Raw genomic sequence first — 19906 nt, forward strand, 5'->3', positions numbered from 1 at the left:
GGACCTTGAGAATCCAATATCTGTAGAAGAACTTGATAATGCTGTCAAGCAGCTAGGCAAAAATAAGTCTCCTGGTATCGATGGACTTACCTCTGAATTTTATCATGTCTTTTGGCCCATGCTCAAAGATGATTTTCTCGAAGTTCTTACCTCCTCTCTTGAATCTGGATTTTTACCATACTCTTTTAGGAGGGCGGTCATTACTTTACTCCCCAAAAAAGGAGACCTCGCTGATATTTCAAATTGGCGTCCCGTCTCCCTCCTCAACACAGACTATAAAATTTTTGCTAGGCTGCTTGCCAGTAGGCTAAAATCATGCATTGACCATGTTATTGGAAGAGACCAAAGTTATTGTATCCCCGGTCGTTCTATTTATGACAACATTAATCTCATTAGAGATATTTTGTTCTATGCAAACACTGATAATATTTCTTTGGCTGTATTGAACTTGGACCAGAAAAAGGCATTTGATAATGTAGATCATGTTTATTTATTCAATGTTATGAAACGCATGGGCTTTGGAAGTCATTTTATATCTTATATACAAATTCTGTATGAAGGGGCTGAAAGCCTTATTAAAGTGTGTGGATCCCTGACAGCTCCCTTCCCCTTTGAGAAAGGAATACGACAGGGATGCCCTCTATCAGGGTTGCTATATACTCTCGCCATTGAGCCTCTCCTGAACTCACTAAGAGAGAACGTGTCAAATCATGCATTAAATATCCCTGCTATTAACAAACCTTGTGTAGTATCTGCATATGCAGACGATGTATCGATATTTGTTACAGCCGATGCTGGCTTTGAATTAGTTGAACAAACTTACAATATGTTTAGTCTGGCCTCTGCTGCATGTTTAAATACAAAAAAATCACAAGGCCTTTGGGTCGGCCGTTGGAAAGGGCGGAATGATAAACCCCTCAACTTTTCTTGGAATAGTGAAGGTCTCCCTTTTTTAGGAGTTCATTTAGGGAACACCTTTAATTATTCTAAACAAAACTGGATTAAATGTAAAGAAAGACTTAATAAGACTTTCATTTCGTGGTCTCGTTTATCGAACTCACTCTCATTTAAAGGCAAGGTATTGATTGCAAACCAGCTCGCTGCATCAAAAATATTTCATGTTCTTGCAGTTCTTTCTCCTCCTGAAAATGTATTAAACGAACTTCAGAATTTAATTGTGAATTTTATCTGGTCAAATAAGCGGCACTGGTTAAAGAAAGAAGTGTTGTATGAAAAACCTGACGAAGGAGGGCTGGGGCTAGCTTGTCTCCAAGCTCGTGTTCTAACTTACAGATTTTCGATTATTCAACGGTTTCTTTCGTTAAATTCTCATCCAGTAAATGACTTTATGGCTCATTTTCTGAGACAGTATTGTAAATTAGGATTTGATTACCATTTGTTCTTTACAAGAATTGATCCTAAGTTTTACACAAGTCTTCCAGTTTACTATAGTGAAGTTCTGCGAGCTTGGTTGACATCTGGAGCTCGAATTGTGACACAATCCCTCTCTTTCAGCCATGCAATTAACATGCCCTTAAGTAGTTTTCATATTATTGATGCAATTGATGTTGATAATTTTTTTCCGACGCGCCTGATGGCATGCGGAGTGAAACTAGTTCGCCATTTGATAAACCACTCAACCGGTCTTTGGATTGAGAGTAGCTGTCTCCAAAAGAACTTTCCAAGAGGACTTCGACAACCATCATCGCGTCTCATCGAACGTGAAACATTACTCATTCGAACTGCACTCTCTAAAGTTTTTCCTACATATTTTAATGACTCAGGCTGTCAACACGAATACTCTGATTTATTGTCTGTTCCAGTAACTCCGATCAACTTCACTCTGGCTTCTTCCGAAAATGGACTTACTGCTTCTTCTAAAGCCATCTACACAATCTACAGGAAAGAACTAGATAACACGACAATCTCATCAAGCTCACATTGGCATGATACTGGATTTCTCGATCCATCTACAAAAGTGAACTGGCTATCTATCTATCAACTACCAACACCTAAAAAAGAGGCTGATATTCAATACAAACTCCTTCACAATATTTTACCGTCGCTCACTGTACTCCATCATCTTAATACAGACATTTCTTCTTTTTGCGGATGGTGCGGAGAAGCAGGAACCATTCAACATCTGTTCATCGAATGTAAAGGAATTCAACCCCCTCTCAATCTTCTTCATAGACTGTTGAACAATCTCCTCCCCTCTCTCAAACTTAATTTTGACCTGTACTGGGCACTCATTCCGCATGCCAGAGGGCGTGACAGAAAGATTATCCGCCTTGCTAATTTCCTTATTATTAGTTTAAAAAGTACAATTTATTTTATGTACCGTACCTCAAATTTCACCGATCCACTTATAATTTGGTTACATCGTCTCAAAAACAGAATACTCTATGAATTTACTTATTACAAATTATGTTCTAATATTGATGCTTTTTCACGTAAATGGTGTATGAATAGATTACTTTTTACAATTAACGAGGGCAGCATTGCATGGCTCATTTAAACATTTGATTTTATAATTCTGTGCTTGTAATCAACCTGATCTCATTTGAATGTTTATGTCAAACTATTCTTTTATTATATACCTGACTTTTGTGATTATAATTTGTAAATAAAGTTTTCATTTGAAAAGTCAAAAAAAGTCTTTCTTTCTTTCTTTCTTTCTTTCTTTCTTTCTTTCTTTCTTTCTTTCTTTCTTTCTTTCTTTCTTTCTTTCTTTCTTTCTTTCTTTCTTTCTTTCTTTCTTTCTTTCTTTCTTTCTTTCTTTCTTTCTTTCTTTCTTTCTTTCTTTCTTTCTCCCCTCGCTATTTCGTCATCTTTTTACTCCTCTTCCCAAACACTTTATCACTCCATTTTCCCCATTTGTTTGCACCACTCTTTTTTGTAAAACGCTCCGCTCCGCCTTTCGCTTCTTTCTCTCGCTCTGTCACTCTCTTTATCTCCAATTATATTCCCCCTCCTCTTCTCTTAATCGGCGAATCATTTTTCCTTACTCCTGATCATCATACGGACAAAACGGACGGACATTTGGAAAAATGCGAAACGAAACCTGATAAGCATGCAGTGACAAATTTGAAACGAAAAAGGCATGTCAAAAATAAAAATGTGTCAGAAATTAATGTGATGAGAGTTATAACATTTAAAACCATAACATACTACAGTTTACAATTATTATAACTCTAAATGGCTTATAATTTTCTGCAAGACAGCACCTCGCCCCCCTATAAACTACCACCAGTATACCAGTATTAGATTAAAATGTTTATGCACGGTATCGGTAAGGCAATACATTTATATATGCATAGCATATTTAGACATGATGGAAAGGTACAAATATATACCGACTTGCTGAGTTGTCAAGTCCACCTCGCAAAAAGTATTGGAATAACTCCAAGACGTGCATGATTCGTGTATTAATAAACACTTCAATTTGTTGGCTCAACATTAAACATTATGGAGTTTGCTTACCTCAGGGTAATAGATAGGCACATTATCAAGCCCATATAAGTAGGTGATAAACCGGTGATTAAACTCATTTTGGCTATATACGGGCCCAATCCTATACATCTCGGTACTCCTGAAGACACACAACAATATCCATTTTCTCTGCTCAGCGCATGTCCCCTTCAGCAACGTTGCAAAGTAGATTCAAATGAACCCAGAGAATGTCCACATTGGCAAGTATTTCTGTTTCGCACAATACAAGTAGTTTACTGTTGTAGTATTCATACAAGTAATCAAGTCTTTCAAGTCTGAGACTTGAGACCAAAGAACTTCTTATCAACATTGTCATTACTGTAACACGGCTAAGCAGCCAAACATTACGAATATTTTACAAGGTAAATACCACTTAAAACTTACAGAGCCCCAGTGCAGAGCTACCATAACCGTAACTCTCTATGAAACGGTGCGTGTCATTTCACCACTGCCCAAACGAAGTTTGGAGGGAATATACATAGTGTCCGTTCGGTTGGTCGGCCTTGCAAATCTCTCGGTTTTAACTATTATATACTTTTTTTCAGATTTCTTTAAGGAAAAATATACCAGCAAGGAATTTTAATTTTAAACATGTCTGGTATTGCTTTGTCATGGTAAAGATATAATATGGTGATGTTGGGGGGGGGGGGGGACTGCGGCGCGAACCAATTATCCTACATGCTACAGTTCCAGGTTTGACGAGGATTGCATGCGATAAGTTCCGAAATAAATCGTTTAAAGAACGGAATGAGTATACTAACGAACGATATCACCATTACAAATACTTTATTTAAAAATTTCCCCCTATCTATATCATAACTTATGATCCAATCCACCATGGAAACATTGAGAGAAGAGCTTCTTTCTGACAAAACTAATCAAAGAAGAAATTGAAAGATAATTCACCGAACTCGGTGTGTCATTAAAACCTAAGAACGTGCGAATGGCACAATATGTGATCTGATCATAATCCCTGTGACATTTAACATACAATAATATCGGATTTTACTGGGTATTATCCACAGAGAGGTGGTTATCACATAATTGACTATTCAAACGAATTCGAATGTGAGATTGATGATTAAAGTATTCTAAGTGGATAAAATGCTATAATCCTGAAACCCTATATGACACTCCGCATATTGCTGATTTACAGATCATGTTTCAAAGAATTTATTTTGAATACTACTTATCGAATGGTGGCTGTCACATTAATGACTATTTAAACAAAGACGAATTATAGATTGACAAATTATTCTGAGTGGAACCTGACACTGTATGGCTAATTCATTCTAAAAAAACGGTTACTTTCTAGCACATCAGGAGCCCGTTGCATAAAACTTTTTACCTGAGAAAACTCAGGTTGTTTTTACCGGAGTTTTTGCCCTGTTTTAAAGTCAATGGCAGAAATCAGACTAACCTTAGTTTTCAGTTTTTACCAGAGTTTTCTCAGGTAAAAAGTTTTATACAACGGGCCCCAGGTGTTGACATAGGTTGTGACTTGCTACATTGAACAACCAAAATGCTGTTGTGGCACCAGGAGTTCTGACAATCAACATATGTGTTGTGCTCTCAAAGTACAAGATTTTAGCACGTTAACATTTTTAAGGGTATATGATCCACTTTTTTTGGCGTAAACTTCAGGTTGGATATGATTCTTTTCATAATCCCAATAGAGATTTTTCGCACCTTGACACCCGACGGATTCAAGAACATAGAAAATGTATTGTCAACTGCCCTTTCTGACAATGAACAGCCAATAATTCTTTGTCATAAATCGGGGAATTAAAATGGCAGTTTCGTCCTGGAGAGATTCGCAATTTTTCTCGTCAGCTCCGAAACTTAAAACAAAACTGCTGATTCGGTTCACTTATTTGCGACAAAGGCCTCCAAAGTGTTCATTGTCTTTTGACGGGCATTTTCAGCACATTTACTTTGTTCTTGAATCTGTCGAGCGACGCGGAGAAAAACGCCCTAATGTTACAATGTTCCCGCAGTAATCAGTGGGAACCATGCTCCTAATCAAGGAAAGGTTTAATGAAGGTTTTCATGAGATGAGTCTGAAATGTCATTAAGCGATACATTCGGTGATGGATGTGGCATTTACGTTTAATCCAACCCAGGATTATAGCTTCAGGGATTATTGGCATAGATTAAGGTATATTACCAAATATGGCTTTAGAATGCTCCGTAACCTATCCAGTTGCAAATAGTATCGTCATTTTGTTACCTTCATGATACCATAATAAAGCGGAGTTTTATCCACTGTACGCCGCCACAATCCCTCCCGTCGTTTGAAGGACAGGGACAAAATTTCATTAAATGGTCTGAAGGATTGGGCTCTGATGCATTTAACCACGATCAAAACCAACAAAAGGCTGGCAATCTTAGAAGCAGACGACAAAATATAGACAACAAACAGAGCTATGCTCACATCATCCCTTATTGCATTGATTGTCATGCTTTAAAGTGTGTCAAGTTCAGTTTGGTGAAGCGAGATATAAAAGGTTTTGGCCTATCAATATCCTGCCTATTCCTACACACCCCCAAGTCCTCCCTTCAAAGGGTAATAACAAACCTTGTTATAATACCCATATGACGTCACTCTGACTTATATCACCACTAATAATTAATACGCCGAAGGCAGCACAATATTGCGGGGTGCTTTTATACGTAATGGACCTTGCCCTGAATACAGGTATAGTTTAAGAAAGAGTGAACAGAAATTGTGATTTGTGTCATCCCCTCCAAAAAGAGGATTCTTCGCCATGTTCGCGGTGTCCTTAATATCAAACACACACAGATCTTTTGAGATGGTTTTTAGACTACAACTCAAAACGTTTGTACCGTTTTCAGGTATCAATATATATATATATATATATTATATCAGACCAAATAAATTACGTTGGAATAAGCATGAAACTTCCTACCTTGTGTTTATTAGGTATTAACACGATATATGTTTTTTTTAGAGAGAGAGAGAGAGCGCGCGTAACGTCCCCGATAATAGTAGTGGCGTACTATATGTCATCTACTTCTGATATTCCTCATCAAACTGACTTACATAATGATTTTACGAAGCAGTGAGAAACGCGCAAGTATAATTAAACGAACAGAACATTTTGCCTTTTTTGAGGGAGCGGGGGAGGGGGATTCATGACCCCTAAAATTATTGCCATCACGCAAGTGTGTATGATTCGCTATCAAAAGAAGAAGTTTTATTTCATTTCTTTTTTACATTTCATTATGTCTAGAGAGAAGAATAGCTCTCATATACACCATGTGTATGTGGGCGTAGAAGAAGGATTTTCATAATTCTCCTGAACTTTTATGATCTTTAAAAGAAAAAGGAAGACGTCTATAAATAAATATGCCGTTGTCCATTATTTTTTTGTTTTACGTTGACATTTCAGTATAACTAGGGAGATTGATATATAGAAATGTAATCATGATCGAAAACATTTACAGGCAACACCGCGAGGATGCAATTTTCTTTCTTCCCTCTCGCGCAAAGCACCTAAGCTTTGACCAACCATTAATCAAAGAAAATAAAGCTTCTTCTTCCAATCACTCACATAACATGTCCGTATTCATCCGGCAACTTTTATTCGATGCATGCCTTCATATTATCAAGGAAAACAGACTGCGAAAATTGAGCATATAGAAAAAAAACAATAACAAAGTGTTGGCAAGGAAAAGAAACGCACCGCTTTGTAGTCATTTTATTCGGCAACATTCGCGCCTTATAGACGAATGCATTAGTTTGAGGGAAGTACACTCATCTATCAGCACTTTGGAAAGTAAGGCAAAGGTAGGTAGGCAGCATCAAAAGTGTTATGAGGTATGATTATAGCAAACATGTTTTCAATATATTTCTTGAGTGAAAAACACACTTGGCTCCTACCATTCGTTCACTGACCACGTTCAAGGTTGTTTACTTAAGCAAAAATACCTTTACATGTAGGACTTCGTATGACGATTCTAGATGTCGGAACTCATAATTTAGATGAAAATAGTCCTTCCTTTTATTGTTTCAAAATAAAATTGAAAAAATCATTTTTAACTTACAAAGGGCTTAAAAAAACTAATCATACTTACTCTGTTATTTTCTTCAAATTTAAGATTTATGCCCAGTCTTCAATCATCATGATTTCCTCCGTTTAAATTGATATGATTTCATTTATACAGCCGCTTACTTGTTTTGTGATATTCCTTGTTCTAACTTTATTCTTGTTTCGTGTTCTAGTTACCATTAAATATTATAGGCAAATAATAATTTTTTTCACCTCTATTTTTAAATGGGTCACTATATTCAAGTTGTGCTTCTGATTATGTTGCGAATCTAGTAAACCGTTTTTCCCTTTTACAAAACATTTTATGATTCAGTTTGTCAAGTCAGGCGCAATTGGATAAGAAGCTATTCTCTAAAACAAGATCTTAATTGCGCTTTTCCTGGTGAGTTTATTACCCTGTTCATTCCTGTCTTAGGTACGCTGGTACCCACAACTAAATTTGACGATGTATTCGATGTATTTCACTCGAAACATTGGCCAGATATTTATCCAATTCATCTACAGTAGATAAGTCTATAATCCTAAAGCGCATAATCGGTCATAGAACACTGTCAAGGACAGAGAAATATAAATAATCCCACTTTTTTTCATCATCTCCGTCTCCTCCATTTTTGTGGGGGCATTTCGTCTTCTCATTCTCCTCCTGCCTTTATTATACTTATCTTCACTTTCGTGGCTATTCTTTTTTTTCTCCTGGTTTTCATTCTTCCTCCAACCTTCTCTCGTGTTCTTGTTCTGGTTATTCTTTTCTGTTCTCTCCTCTACTTAATTTTCATTCTTCCTCCTCACTTATTTTTGTTTGTCTTCTTCCATTCTTCTCCGTCTCGCCATTTCCCCTTATAATTCTTCTTCTCCTATTTTATTTCTTGTCTTTCCACCTTCTTCTTCTTCTTTCCCCATTCCTTCTCATCCATTTTTCTTTCTCTTCTCCCTTTCTCCTTCCCTTTCCCCTCCCGACTTATTTCCTCAATCCTGATTGAGTCTCCCTGTTTTTGCCCCGATCTATTGCATTTCCCGATGGGTGGCTAATATCTATAATCTATGTATCTATGTGTTCTGTATCTCTCTTTCCATCTACCCATTAATTCTCTCATCCTTTAAGTTTAGGTCCTGCTTGAACTTATGCTTGAACACAATGTATAATGCAACAGTTTCGGTCTAGACGTCTTCCGCCCACCTGCTCTCGCTCTATATAAACATGAAATGGGGATTTAGGAGGGGAACTTAGTCTGCTTTTTATTTTAAGCTTCCCAATGCAATCATCATACATTATACTTATTTGAGATTCAAGGTCTGACATAAATATGCTCCAGCTTCTTATAGCCAGGTTTTTGTAGCCAGAGATGATTTAAATGCAGCGATATCATTATTAGTAGTATAGTAGTAGCAGCAGCAGCAGCAGTAGTAGTAGTAGAGTAGTAGAAGTAGTTTAGTAGTAGTAGTAGTAGTAACATCAGCAGCAGAAGCAGAATAAGTAGTAGTAGCAGCAGTAGTAGCAGTAGTAAGAGCAGCAGTAGTAGTGGAAGTGACATCAGCAGTAGTAGTAGCAGCAGCAGCAGTAGCAGTAGTAGTTCTAGTAGCAGCAGCAGTAGTAGTAACAGCAGCAGCAGACGTAGCAGAAGTAGTAGCAGCAGCAGTAGTAGTAGTAGCAGTAGTAGTAGTAGCAGCAGCAGCAGCAACAGCAGCAGCAGCAGTAGTAGCTGCAGTAACAGCAGCAGTGGTGCATGTAGCTGCAGTAACAGCAACAACAGCAGCAGGAGTAGCTGCAGTAACAGCAGTAGTAGCAGTAGTAACAGCAGCAGCAGCAGTAGCATCAGCAATAGTAGTTGCAGCAGCAGTAGTAGTATATAGTAGCAGCAGCAGTAGTAGTAGCAGCAGCAGCAGCAGCAGCAGCAGCAGCAGCAGCAGCAGTAGCAGCATCAGCAGCAGAAGTAGTATCAGCAGCAGCAGCAGCAGCAGCAGTAGAGTAGTAGTAGTACTAGTAGCAGCAGCAGTAGTAGTAACAGCAGCAGCATACGTAGCAGAAGTAGTAGCAGCAGCAGTAGCAGCAGTAGTAGTAGTAGTAGTACCAGTAGCAGCAGCAGTAGTAGTAACAGCAGCAGTAGCAGTAGTAGTACTAGTAGCAGCAGCAGTAGTAGTAGTAACAGCAGCAGCATACGTAGCAGAAGTAGTAGCAGCAGCAGTAGTAGTAGTAGCAGTAGTAGCAGTAGTAGTAGTAGTAGTAGCAGCAACAGCAGCAGCAGCAGTAGTAGCTGCAGTAACAGCAGCTGTAGTACATGTAGCTACAGTAACAGCAACAGCAGCAGCGGTAGTAGCTGCAGTAACTGCAGCAGCAGCAGTAGTAGCAGAAGTAACATCAGCAGCAGCAGTAGCATCAGCAATAGTAGTTGCAGCAGCAGCAGTAGTACTACCACCACCAGCAGCAGCAGCAGTAGTAGTAGTAGTAGTAGCGTTTGCAGTAATGTTGTAATATAGTTGATAAAATTGAAGATGATAGCAACTCACAGTTACAAGAACAACATTGTTGATGTTAAAGATCACAATTAATAACGATCGTCACCATCATCATCGTTATCCATGTTCAACCCTCTCCAGGGCGAAGGCCTCCACAAGTTGGTGCCATCTACTTTGTGCCAAATGAATGCAACCTGCAAGCCCGTTCCTCCATCTCATTTTTTGTCTACCACGATACTAACATTGAATTATATTGGTAACAATATTCGTTCATCTTACTTACGGGCTACAGGGCTTATTTTTGGAAGAAAAACAAATTGTCTAAAGAATGTATGGAAACAATAAATAGAATTGTATAAAATTTACGATGATATTGGCAGTCTTTTTTTTTCATTTCAATAACAAGGTTGATAAATACCATTTGCGCGCCATGAGACTTTAAACCAAAATAATGATTATCCCACAGTAGAATATGGCAGGTGTTTAATCAGAAGAATATATATTTTTGCCTCCGGTGAATGGATACGTTTATAATTAAATAAACAAGATAGATTCAATTCATTACTTCAGTTGGGCATGAATTCTGAATTAAATCGGATATCACTTCGAGAAAATAAAAAGAAAAGGGATATTTTTCAAATTTTGGCAATTCAAGTATATTTTGCCAAAAGACATCAGAGCACAAGATGGGCGGGGCCTTTTGTCTGGTGGACTTGGGTCTTTTTTAGAATGATTTGGACTTGGGTCATTCTTACATTCATATACATGGTAGACTTCTAAAGTAAGTAGTAGAAGTAATGAGAGGGGGTGCTATGATATGAATTTAAGAAAAGCCAAAGTCCTGGACTTGGGCTTGTCTTACACTCATTCCAGATTTTCCATCTTTATTTAAGGCATTTCTGAGATGATTCCAAATTTATTATTCATACAAAAGATGAGTCATTGTATAAAGAGCAATTCCCCATTAACAATTTTGCCAAATATTGGACTTGGACCATTTTTATATTCAGATACTCAATTGCAAAATATCTCACAAGAAAGCAGTTCTGCACTAACAAAAAAAATAGGAGTACTATCTCGAATAAACGTGAAGAAGAATGTTCTTATTTTCACTTCCTCAACTTGTTCTTACTCTGTAATAAGAAAACAAAATCTTCATTTTCAATGACAGGATGAGACATAATTTTTCACACAGAAGTTAGATGTACTTTACATCGAACTCTATAAACTGTTAAACACTACTGAAGATTAATTCTCTAATAACAAGAATACCAGATGATCTAGGTCATTAGATCTTTGGCAAAACAGAGCTAGATTTTCTGAAGCTACATGAGCTTCTATGTATGAGTCGAATTAACATCAGTTTGAATTTTAATTGATGGTTGTTTTATCGATATATGACAATGTGTGGACCAATGACTCACATCTTAAGTGAATTAAAATGTTCGCTTTGCATTCGCGAGACTGTAATCGCAAAAGCAGAATGACTGATATGCCGGGTATCTGATATTTCTATTTCCCCAAGTTGTTCGCACATTATCTCTGACTAGATAACGACCTATGTGTGTACATCTTGTATTGGAGAAAGGCCTCTATCGGCTATGTGGAATAAGGCGTTGGATATTGAAAGAAGAAAAAAAAACTTTCACGAGCGTATCGGAGACCCTAATTTTGGAAAACATCTTTAATTTCCTCTTTACTTTGCAATTACTACTATTACTACTACTACAACTACTACTTCTTTTTCTACTACTACTATACTACTACTCACTACTACTACTACTACTAATACTACTACTCCTACTACTACTACTGCCATTACTACTTCCTTTTCTACTACTACTACTACTACTACTACTACTACTACTACTCCTCCTCCTCCTCCTCCTACTACTACTACTACTACTACTACTACTACTACTACTACTACTACTACTACTACTACTACTTCTACTACTACTATACTACTACTACTACTACTACTACTACTACTACTACTACTACTACTACTACTACTACTATACCGCTTCTGCTGCCGCTTAATACTTTCAACACCACCACCACCAACGCTGCAACTATAATACTGTCGTCTTTGAATAATAATTTAGTTTAATGAATACAAACTATATCGTAATCAACAGAAGTTATAAGCTCAGTGGCCCGCATTCTGAAGTCAGGTTTAACTTAGACCAAGGTCTACCTTTGTGCTAAAATTACGGGAGCCAAAATAAAAAAATGTATATTTCATATTTCTTATGTTTTCTATATTTTAATTCCTTTTGCTTTCACAATGAAGAAAAGTACTTCAGTTAGCATCCCCAGACAATTATGAACAATTCGGGTGTCATATGATTTAAAAATGGATCGTGTACTGTTAGGGATTTGTCCCCCGATTGGCTTTCCATAGTTAAACTACAACTTTAAACCAGGGTTTAATTTAAACCTGGGTTCAGAATACGGGACTATAGGACGAAGCCGAAGCTTATTCACGGAAGGGTTTATTTTAATTTGCAATGTCTGAAAAATAAATAAATGAACAAATCTAAGAGCTATTTGAAAGGAGTCGGGGTCGTTGCATTCATCATACGAAATCAATGCACCTGCGTGTTTATTCTAAAATCAATGGCATCCATGATGGATAAGACTTAGTGCAGCATTAATCATTAATGTGAAGAAACCCTATTGGCGACGATAGTGCACCTGCTATACTACAGAGGAAAAAGATCCAGGCAATCCTTAACATCAATTGAAAATTACCTGAGGGTTGAAGATAGTAAAGGCAGAAAATCTGATAATCATGTTTCATGTTTCATGTTTTCTATAATCATGTTATGGAGATAGAAAATACATTATTGTAATTATCGCTTTAAAAAAGGAAAAGAGAAGATCGCTTTGAGCGCCTCTTGTCTATTTGAAAATAAGCCACGCTCTGAAGATGAATCAAGAAATGGAGAGTTGTCATGTAAGAGGGGATTCGGAGAGAGAAAGAGAAAGGGAGAGGGAGGGGAAGAGAGCTCGTGCACTTGTCTGAATTTTCTTTTTCTTCTAAAAACAAGTTTTGATTTGGGTTGGATTCCCCTTTAAGTATTTATTTATTCGTTTTTATATTCTGTAGACAGGATGATCTCTTCAGTACAAACGAACAACTTTTCAAGAGGGGCCTCTATACATACAACAGTTATGATACAGTGTAGTAATTAACAGTTAAAGTACAATCAAATTCAGTTGAAAAACAACATGCTATTTTATAGAAATGAAAATCAAATATGTACATGATGTTAACAAATTAGCAATGCATATTAGGCCCCTGCATTAATCGGAATATAACGATACAACATCAAAGTGAAAGATGAAATAATGATAATATTGGAATAAAATGAGGAAGTATAAGATAAATTGACATATAAACAATCAAACAATAGTACAATTTATCAATACAGATAAAGTGAAATGTTTGTAACAATTAATGATGTAATATGAAATGAATTATGAGAAACAAACTCATTGATGACATTGATCATTATTATTATGATGACGAGAACCATGGTAATGATGGAGATGATGATGATAATAATGACGATCAACAATACTGGCGATGCTGTTATTGTTGTTGATGATGATGACGCTGATGATGATTTTGTTGATGATTACGACGACGACGATGATGATGTTGTTGATGATGATGATGAGATGACCTGAAATATACTCTGGATTTAGTCGTTGGTGAAATATTAAGCATTTTGAAAAATGGTGAAAGAAATATTATATGACATGAAACGTACTCTGGTTTGGTCATGGTGATGTTGAGCATCTTAAAAATTCATTAAAAAACAACAACATTTGATAGCATATTCTGATGGCGAGAATTGACCTTAAATTTATATATGACGTGAATATGATTTATTTTTTATGATCCGTAGCGATGATAAGATAAGAAAAATGTAATTTCACACAATGCCGCCTGGATGAAATCTTGATGATTAAATGGTCAAAACGAGAAAAAAAAGAGGACATAATTCAAATAACTATGTTGTATGAAAATCTCATACGATGACTCATGAGAGCACCTTAAACCTGTCAAACGGGTATCTTTATTTTTTTATTCTGAAACAGTTCAATTTGAGCATTCTTTTGAAGTCAGGGTGTAATAATAATGATAATTAACTAATATAGGGTAAATTAAGATATAAAACATGAATTTGATCAACCTAAATCATTCACCACTAACAAAATATGACAGCATGATGTTTCAGTTGATTTATATGTTGTTGTATTTTTTAATAATTCTGATGTGTTTTTCACTATTGGATGTTTGTACTTAGTTAATATGGACTTGTTCCTTGCTAAAGAGGCACAACGAAACGTTTATCCACATTATACTAGGCCAGGCAAAAATATATGTTGATTGGGCCACCTTATTTAGAATCTTGAAATAAATGAATAAATGAGTAATTGTGATAAATAATTTAACGAAATACGATGAGCCTTGACCGGAAATATGATCTGTAATTATTTTATACGTCATCCGAAATATTAAATAGGCAAACACTATACACTAACACTTGGCCGCAAGAAGATAAGCTACAATGAATGATCGGATATAAGTTTTGATTAAATAATATCCAGATGTTATATTTACGTCACATTTTTATCTGTTAGTTCAACAAACAAAACGCTTTGTATAGCATGCAGTAGTGAGAAAATAAGAGGAGATTTTGTTTAATCATAAATCTCTCACCAAAGTAATCTGCTATTGAAATATTGCGAATGTACTTACGTCTCTCTCGTGACTTGAATTAAAATCAATTCATTTAAATGCATGTATTTTTTGTCATGCATATACATTTCATATAGTCTTTTTATCATGTGCTATTTTTGTTAGGATCTGTAGAGTATAATCTCCCTTTTTAAAGAAAGGGAGTTATTTAGTTCTGCATGAGGTGTCATTGTTGGTGTTTAATTGAAAAAAGTACAAACCATTTCCACAATAAACCGATATGCAATAACCTTTAGCAATTTCTTTATTATGTATAATATTTTCGCTACTTCACCATACATTGCATAATGTTTGTTCTTGCGCTAGATATTTAACTGGTTTACGTCCCCTTTTAAATTTAAATATAATTTGTGGGCGGCTAATCCCCGTGCTTATCCACCATATAACAGGCTAATTGTGAATTTGACTTCAAATTCAATTTGGTATCGCAATCCAACTGTCACTAATGCGACATTTAAATATATATATTTGCAATTGATAAGTCTTGGCTAATGATTGCGTGGATGTAAAATGTTGACAGGGGAACGAAAGATGTCCTACATCTTCCGTCTCTTTTTCTCTCCCCCTCTCCCTCTCCCTGTGTGTCTCCCACCATCTCCCTTCCACTCTGTCCCCTCCTTACACACAATTAAAACACACAAACACACGCCCACATTGCACACTCACACTTACACATGGAAAAACCTTTCGCAAACGATTCCACAATTAATTCATTTCACCTTCTCAAGTATTTTGCGCCTTGTTCTTGGTTCTTAAATTGCTGAAGTCACACCCACACCACAAAACCAACATCAGAGCGATCAAAGTTAGTATTTCATATTAAAAGGCGTATAATCGATCGGGTTGGAGTCGGTTTTGTTGGTTACACTTCGTAATTCCGAAGGTTCGTAATTCCGAAACACGTAAATTGCCTATACCTCGATGTTCGTTAATCCGAAAACGTAAAAGGGTTCGTTAATCCGAACATTTGTGGCGTTATTCCGAAGGTTCGATAATCCGAAAACGAAATAAGGTTCGATGTTCCGAAGGTACGTTAATCCGAAAACGAAATAAGGTTCGTTATTCCGAAGGTTCGTTAATCCGAAAACGAAATAAGGTTCGTTGTTCCGAAGGTTCGTTAGTCCGAAAACGAAGTAAGGTTCGTTAATCATTTCGTTTTCGGACTAACGAACCTTCGGAATTACGAACCTCATTTCGTTTTCGGATTAATGAACCTTCGGAATTACGAACCTCACTTCGTTTTCGGACTAACGGACCTTCAAAATTACGAACCTCATTTCGTTTTCGGACTAACGAACCGTCGGAATTATGAACCTTCGGAAATACGAACCTTCGGAATAACGAACCTTCGGAAGATCCGAACCTTCCGAATGTATGCGGTTTTGGTTATGTGTGACTGTAGCATTGGTTATGCTCATCCCTAGCAAATCACTTTTCTGGTCACCCCTTTGCCCCCTGAAGAATCTCTTCTTGTCTGTTCTGTTTATATGTCGTTATTTGTGCCCAAACCCCCTCCCTTTCTCGCTCCCTTCTGTTTGTCTATACCTCCATGTATCGTTTAACACGTTTTACATTATTTTAAATATCCCTCACTATATCTACCTTGCCTTACCCCACCAGTCCTGCTCCCTTTAACACACGTCTTTCTACCCCTTTCTCCCCCCTCTCTCTGTCTCTCCCTCTCGTTCTTTCTCCTCTTCCCTATTCAGTTAAAACTTATCCCCTTTTTCGCCCCTCATTCTCACCCCCTTCTATCTCTTCTGTCTCTCATTCTCTTCTCTCTGTCTATCTCTTTTCTCTTTCTATTCCTCTTATCTTCATTTGGTTTATCGTATCTGCCATTGCTCCCTGGCAATGTATATCGAGTACCGGTCTTCTCCCGATCAATGTCAACGAGCAATAGTTGATATCGATTTCAAATGCCATCGATAGGTTCAAGGACTGTTTGAAAAGGTTATTACATTTCCGATGAATATTTGAGTGCTTTCAAGAGACTTCTTTCAATATGTTAGAGTATAGGACACGTTCCATCTACTTGAAGACATGCATTTGAATTTCTGATGCAAGATAAAGCAAAAAAAAAAAAAAAAAGAGGAAGTGAATTCAAAGTATCGTCGAAATGATTTTCAAAGCCTTTATTAGTCCTATGTCTCATTCACTTCACAGTCCTTTCACGCAGTGTTATCTGCTTGAAAATATTGCACCCGAAAAGAGATCCCGATAAAAGGATCCCCAATCATGTGGTAAAGTAGAACTATATAAATGATTTAGCAAGTAAAGCACTGTGTAGCTTTGGATCTTTAATCAATTCATCTGTATAAAACCAACCATCAGCAGTTTATGCGTACACACAAAGCTGCATAATGATTGCCTAGGACATGTAGGACATAAAGTCTCTCTGAAACTTTGTTTAATGTTTAAATATCATTCCTACATTTAAGGCTTTAAACAGTGAAGTGACCGCTTACATTATCATTTATCCATTAATAATGTTTTATTTGGTAACCCCTAAACTTATTGTTCTTGAACGACCGATTTTCAATTATGGAATATTTACTCTAGCTTACAGAAAACGTTAGTCTAGATTTATCTACCAGAGGCACTAAAGAGGGGCGAGACTAAGGGCCTTTTCACACGTGAATCTTGAATCATCATTGTAATGATGATTGATATTGTAATCGTGACTGTGATTAGCGTTCGTGATTCTAATCATGTTCTAGTTTGGTTTCACACGTGCTAAATATTAGTAATTAGCATTATTTTTCACTGGAATCAGCATTCAAATTACGAATTACGGTGTGAAAGGGCGGTATTTATAATACAAATACGTTGAAATAGGCTAACTATTCCCGTTTGATTTTCTCGCTAAACAAGGCGCCTTAAGAAAGAAAAAAAAGAGGCAGCGCTTCGATTTCTATGCAAATTATGTGGGGCAAGATAGAAAAGGGTTCTTTGCTTGTATTTGTAAATTGTGGATCAAATAACGCAGGTTACGCACACTGTGAGCGATGTGAGTGATAATGAAATTATGACCGAACGCCGAGATCTTAAAGTGGTCAGCACGAGGTTGGCTGATTCAGGCAATACTCCCGAACTTTCAAGGGTTTATTTTCAACTGGTCCAATGCCATTTCGTCCAATTACCGACTCGGATACTATCATTTGATTTAAAGTAAGTTCGTCCACATGGTCTAATTGCCATTTCGTCCACTCACCATTTCGTCCACTCATCATTTCGTCTAATAACCAGTTGGTCTAAAAGCCATTTAGTCCACATACCATTTTGTCTAAGTGGACGACTGAGTGTTAATTGGACGAGATGAATGAAAATAAAATGGATATTAGACCAACTGGTTACATGACGAAATGGTCATAGAAGAACTGGTGATTAGACGAAGTGATAATCGGATTAAATGGTTATTGGACTAAATGGTTGTTAGATGAACAAGATGCGAATCATACTTATTCCCAACGGCATGGTCGTAAGTGTAATTATAGACGAAATGTTGATGGACGTAATGGCATTAGACTAACTGAAGGTAGGCCATGTTATGAGTGGACGAGTTGGCAATAGACGAACTTGCAATTTACCCTTTCAAGTACTCTTTATGAAATCTAAAAAGAACGGCGATACGTTTTGTTTAGTTGGACATTTTGTGATATTCCCCAAATCGATTTACATAATATATTTGTATAAATTTGTATAGCATTTCCCACATTATATGAAATTAATAGTATGTATTTCATATAGATGCATTGTGTCATAATATATTGCAAGAAGAGATGTAGAAAAAGAAAACTGAGAAAGGCCACTAGCTATGAGTCATCTACGACGGAGTGAAAGTGACACCTTTCCCGGAATAATTTGACTACAAATTAGCACATTCTTAGTTCATTTGAAAATCCAAGTCAATTTGACTACAGTGAACATCCATCTGACTCAATTTCGAGTAAACGTTGACACCACAGGCACGAACAAGGGCTATTCCATATTTAGAGTAAATAATAATCAAACGTTATACGCGGATTAAAGACAACCCGAATTATCTAATCCTTAGATTAAAAGAAACACACATTTTTTTTTTTGTTCTGTGAAGATGTTTCACTGGCTCGATATAAAGAAAAAATCATGCGTGTAAACAGACTCTTACTGCAAAAAAGAGTCCACGTAATAGGATATACACTTATTCCTACCATTCCATGGTCATGATGGTTGTACGGAACAAAGGGCCATTAACTCAAAAAGTTACTTGGAGGAATCTGAAATATTCTAGAAAGTCTACCTGAGATAAACATTATTCCCACAATACAAGGAATGTCTCTTAAACTCTTGTTTGCTTGTGTAACATAACCAACTCTGTTATGAATGAAGAAACAACAAAATGAGATAGAAAGGGGCTTGATGGATGCGCTGTCGAAAGCGCTAGGAAAAGCTGGAAAACAGAGGTGATAAATATAAGCGAAGGAGGAGGAGAGGATGGGGATGGGTGGGCTGATGAGGAGATGGAGGGGTACGTGCGTAAAGAGGAAGGTGGGGGAGGGGAGGAACGGGGAGAGAGGGAGATACAATTAAACAAAGTTTTTTTAAAGATGATTAAGAGAGAGAGACAGACAGGGAGAGAGAGAGACATATACAGAGACAGAGAAGGGGGGAAGGGAGAATGAATACATAAATGTAACGAGAATGAGATCTAGGGAAAGAGAGATAGATAAATAGATAGATAGAAAGAAAGATATATAGATATATAGAGAGAAAGACAGAGAGAGAGAGAGAGAGAGGGAGAGGGAGGACAGGTGGGGTAGACGATAAGCACACTCTGGCCACGGGGTAGTCTAGGTCTATCCGTCGTATCGTACTATCCGTAGGTATGTACGCCCAAGCCGAGTGAGCGCGCAGATCCGAGAACCTGTACGCCGGAAAAAAAATATAAAATAAAAATCGGGTGTACAGGTTCTCGGATATGCGCGCTCACTCGGCTTGGGCATACGCACGTACGGGATAGTACGATACGACGAAGAATGTAGAATTCAATTGAAATCGCCTAGAAGTAGACTAGGAGTTGCCACGGGGTGGAAATAGAGCTGTTTGACATTGTTTCACTCGGTAAAGT

The sequence above is a fragment of the Lytechinus pictus genome, chromosome 10, assembly GCF_037042905.1.
Source record: "Lytechinus pictus isolate F3 Inbred chromosome 10, Lp3.0, whole genome shotgun sequence".
Classification (NCBI taxonomy): Eukaryota; Metazoa; Echinodermata; class Echinoidea; order Temnopleuroida; family Toxopneustidae; genus Lytechinus; species Lytechinus pictus.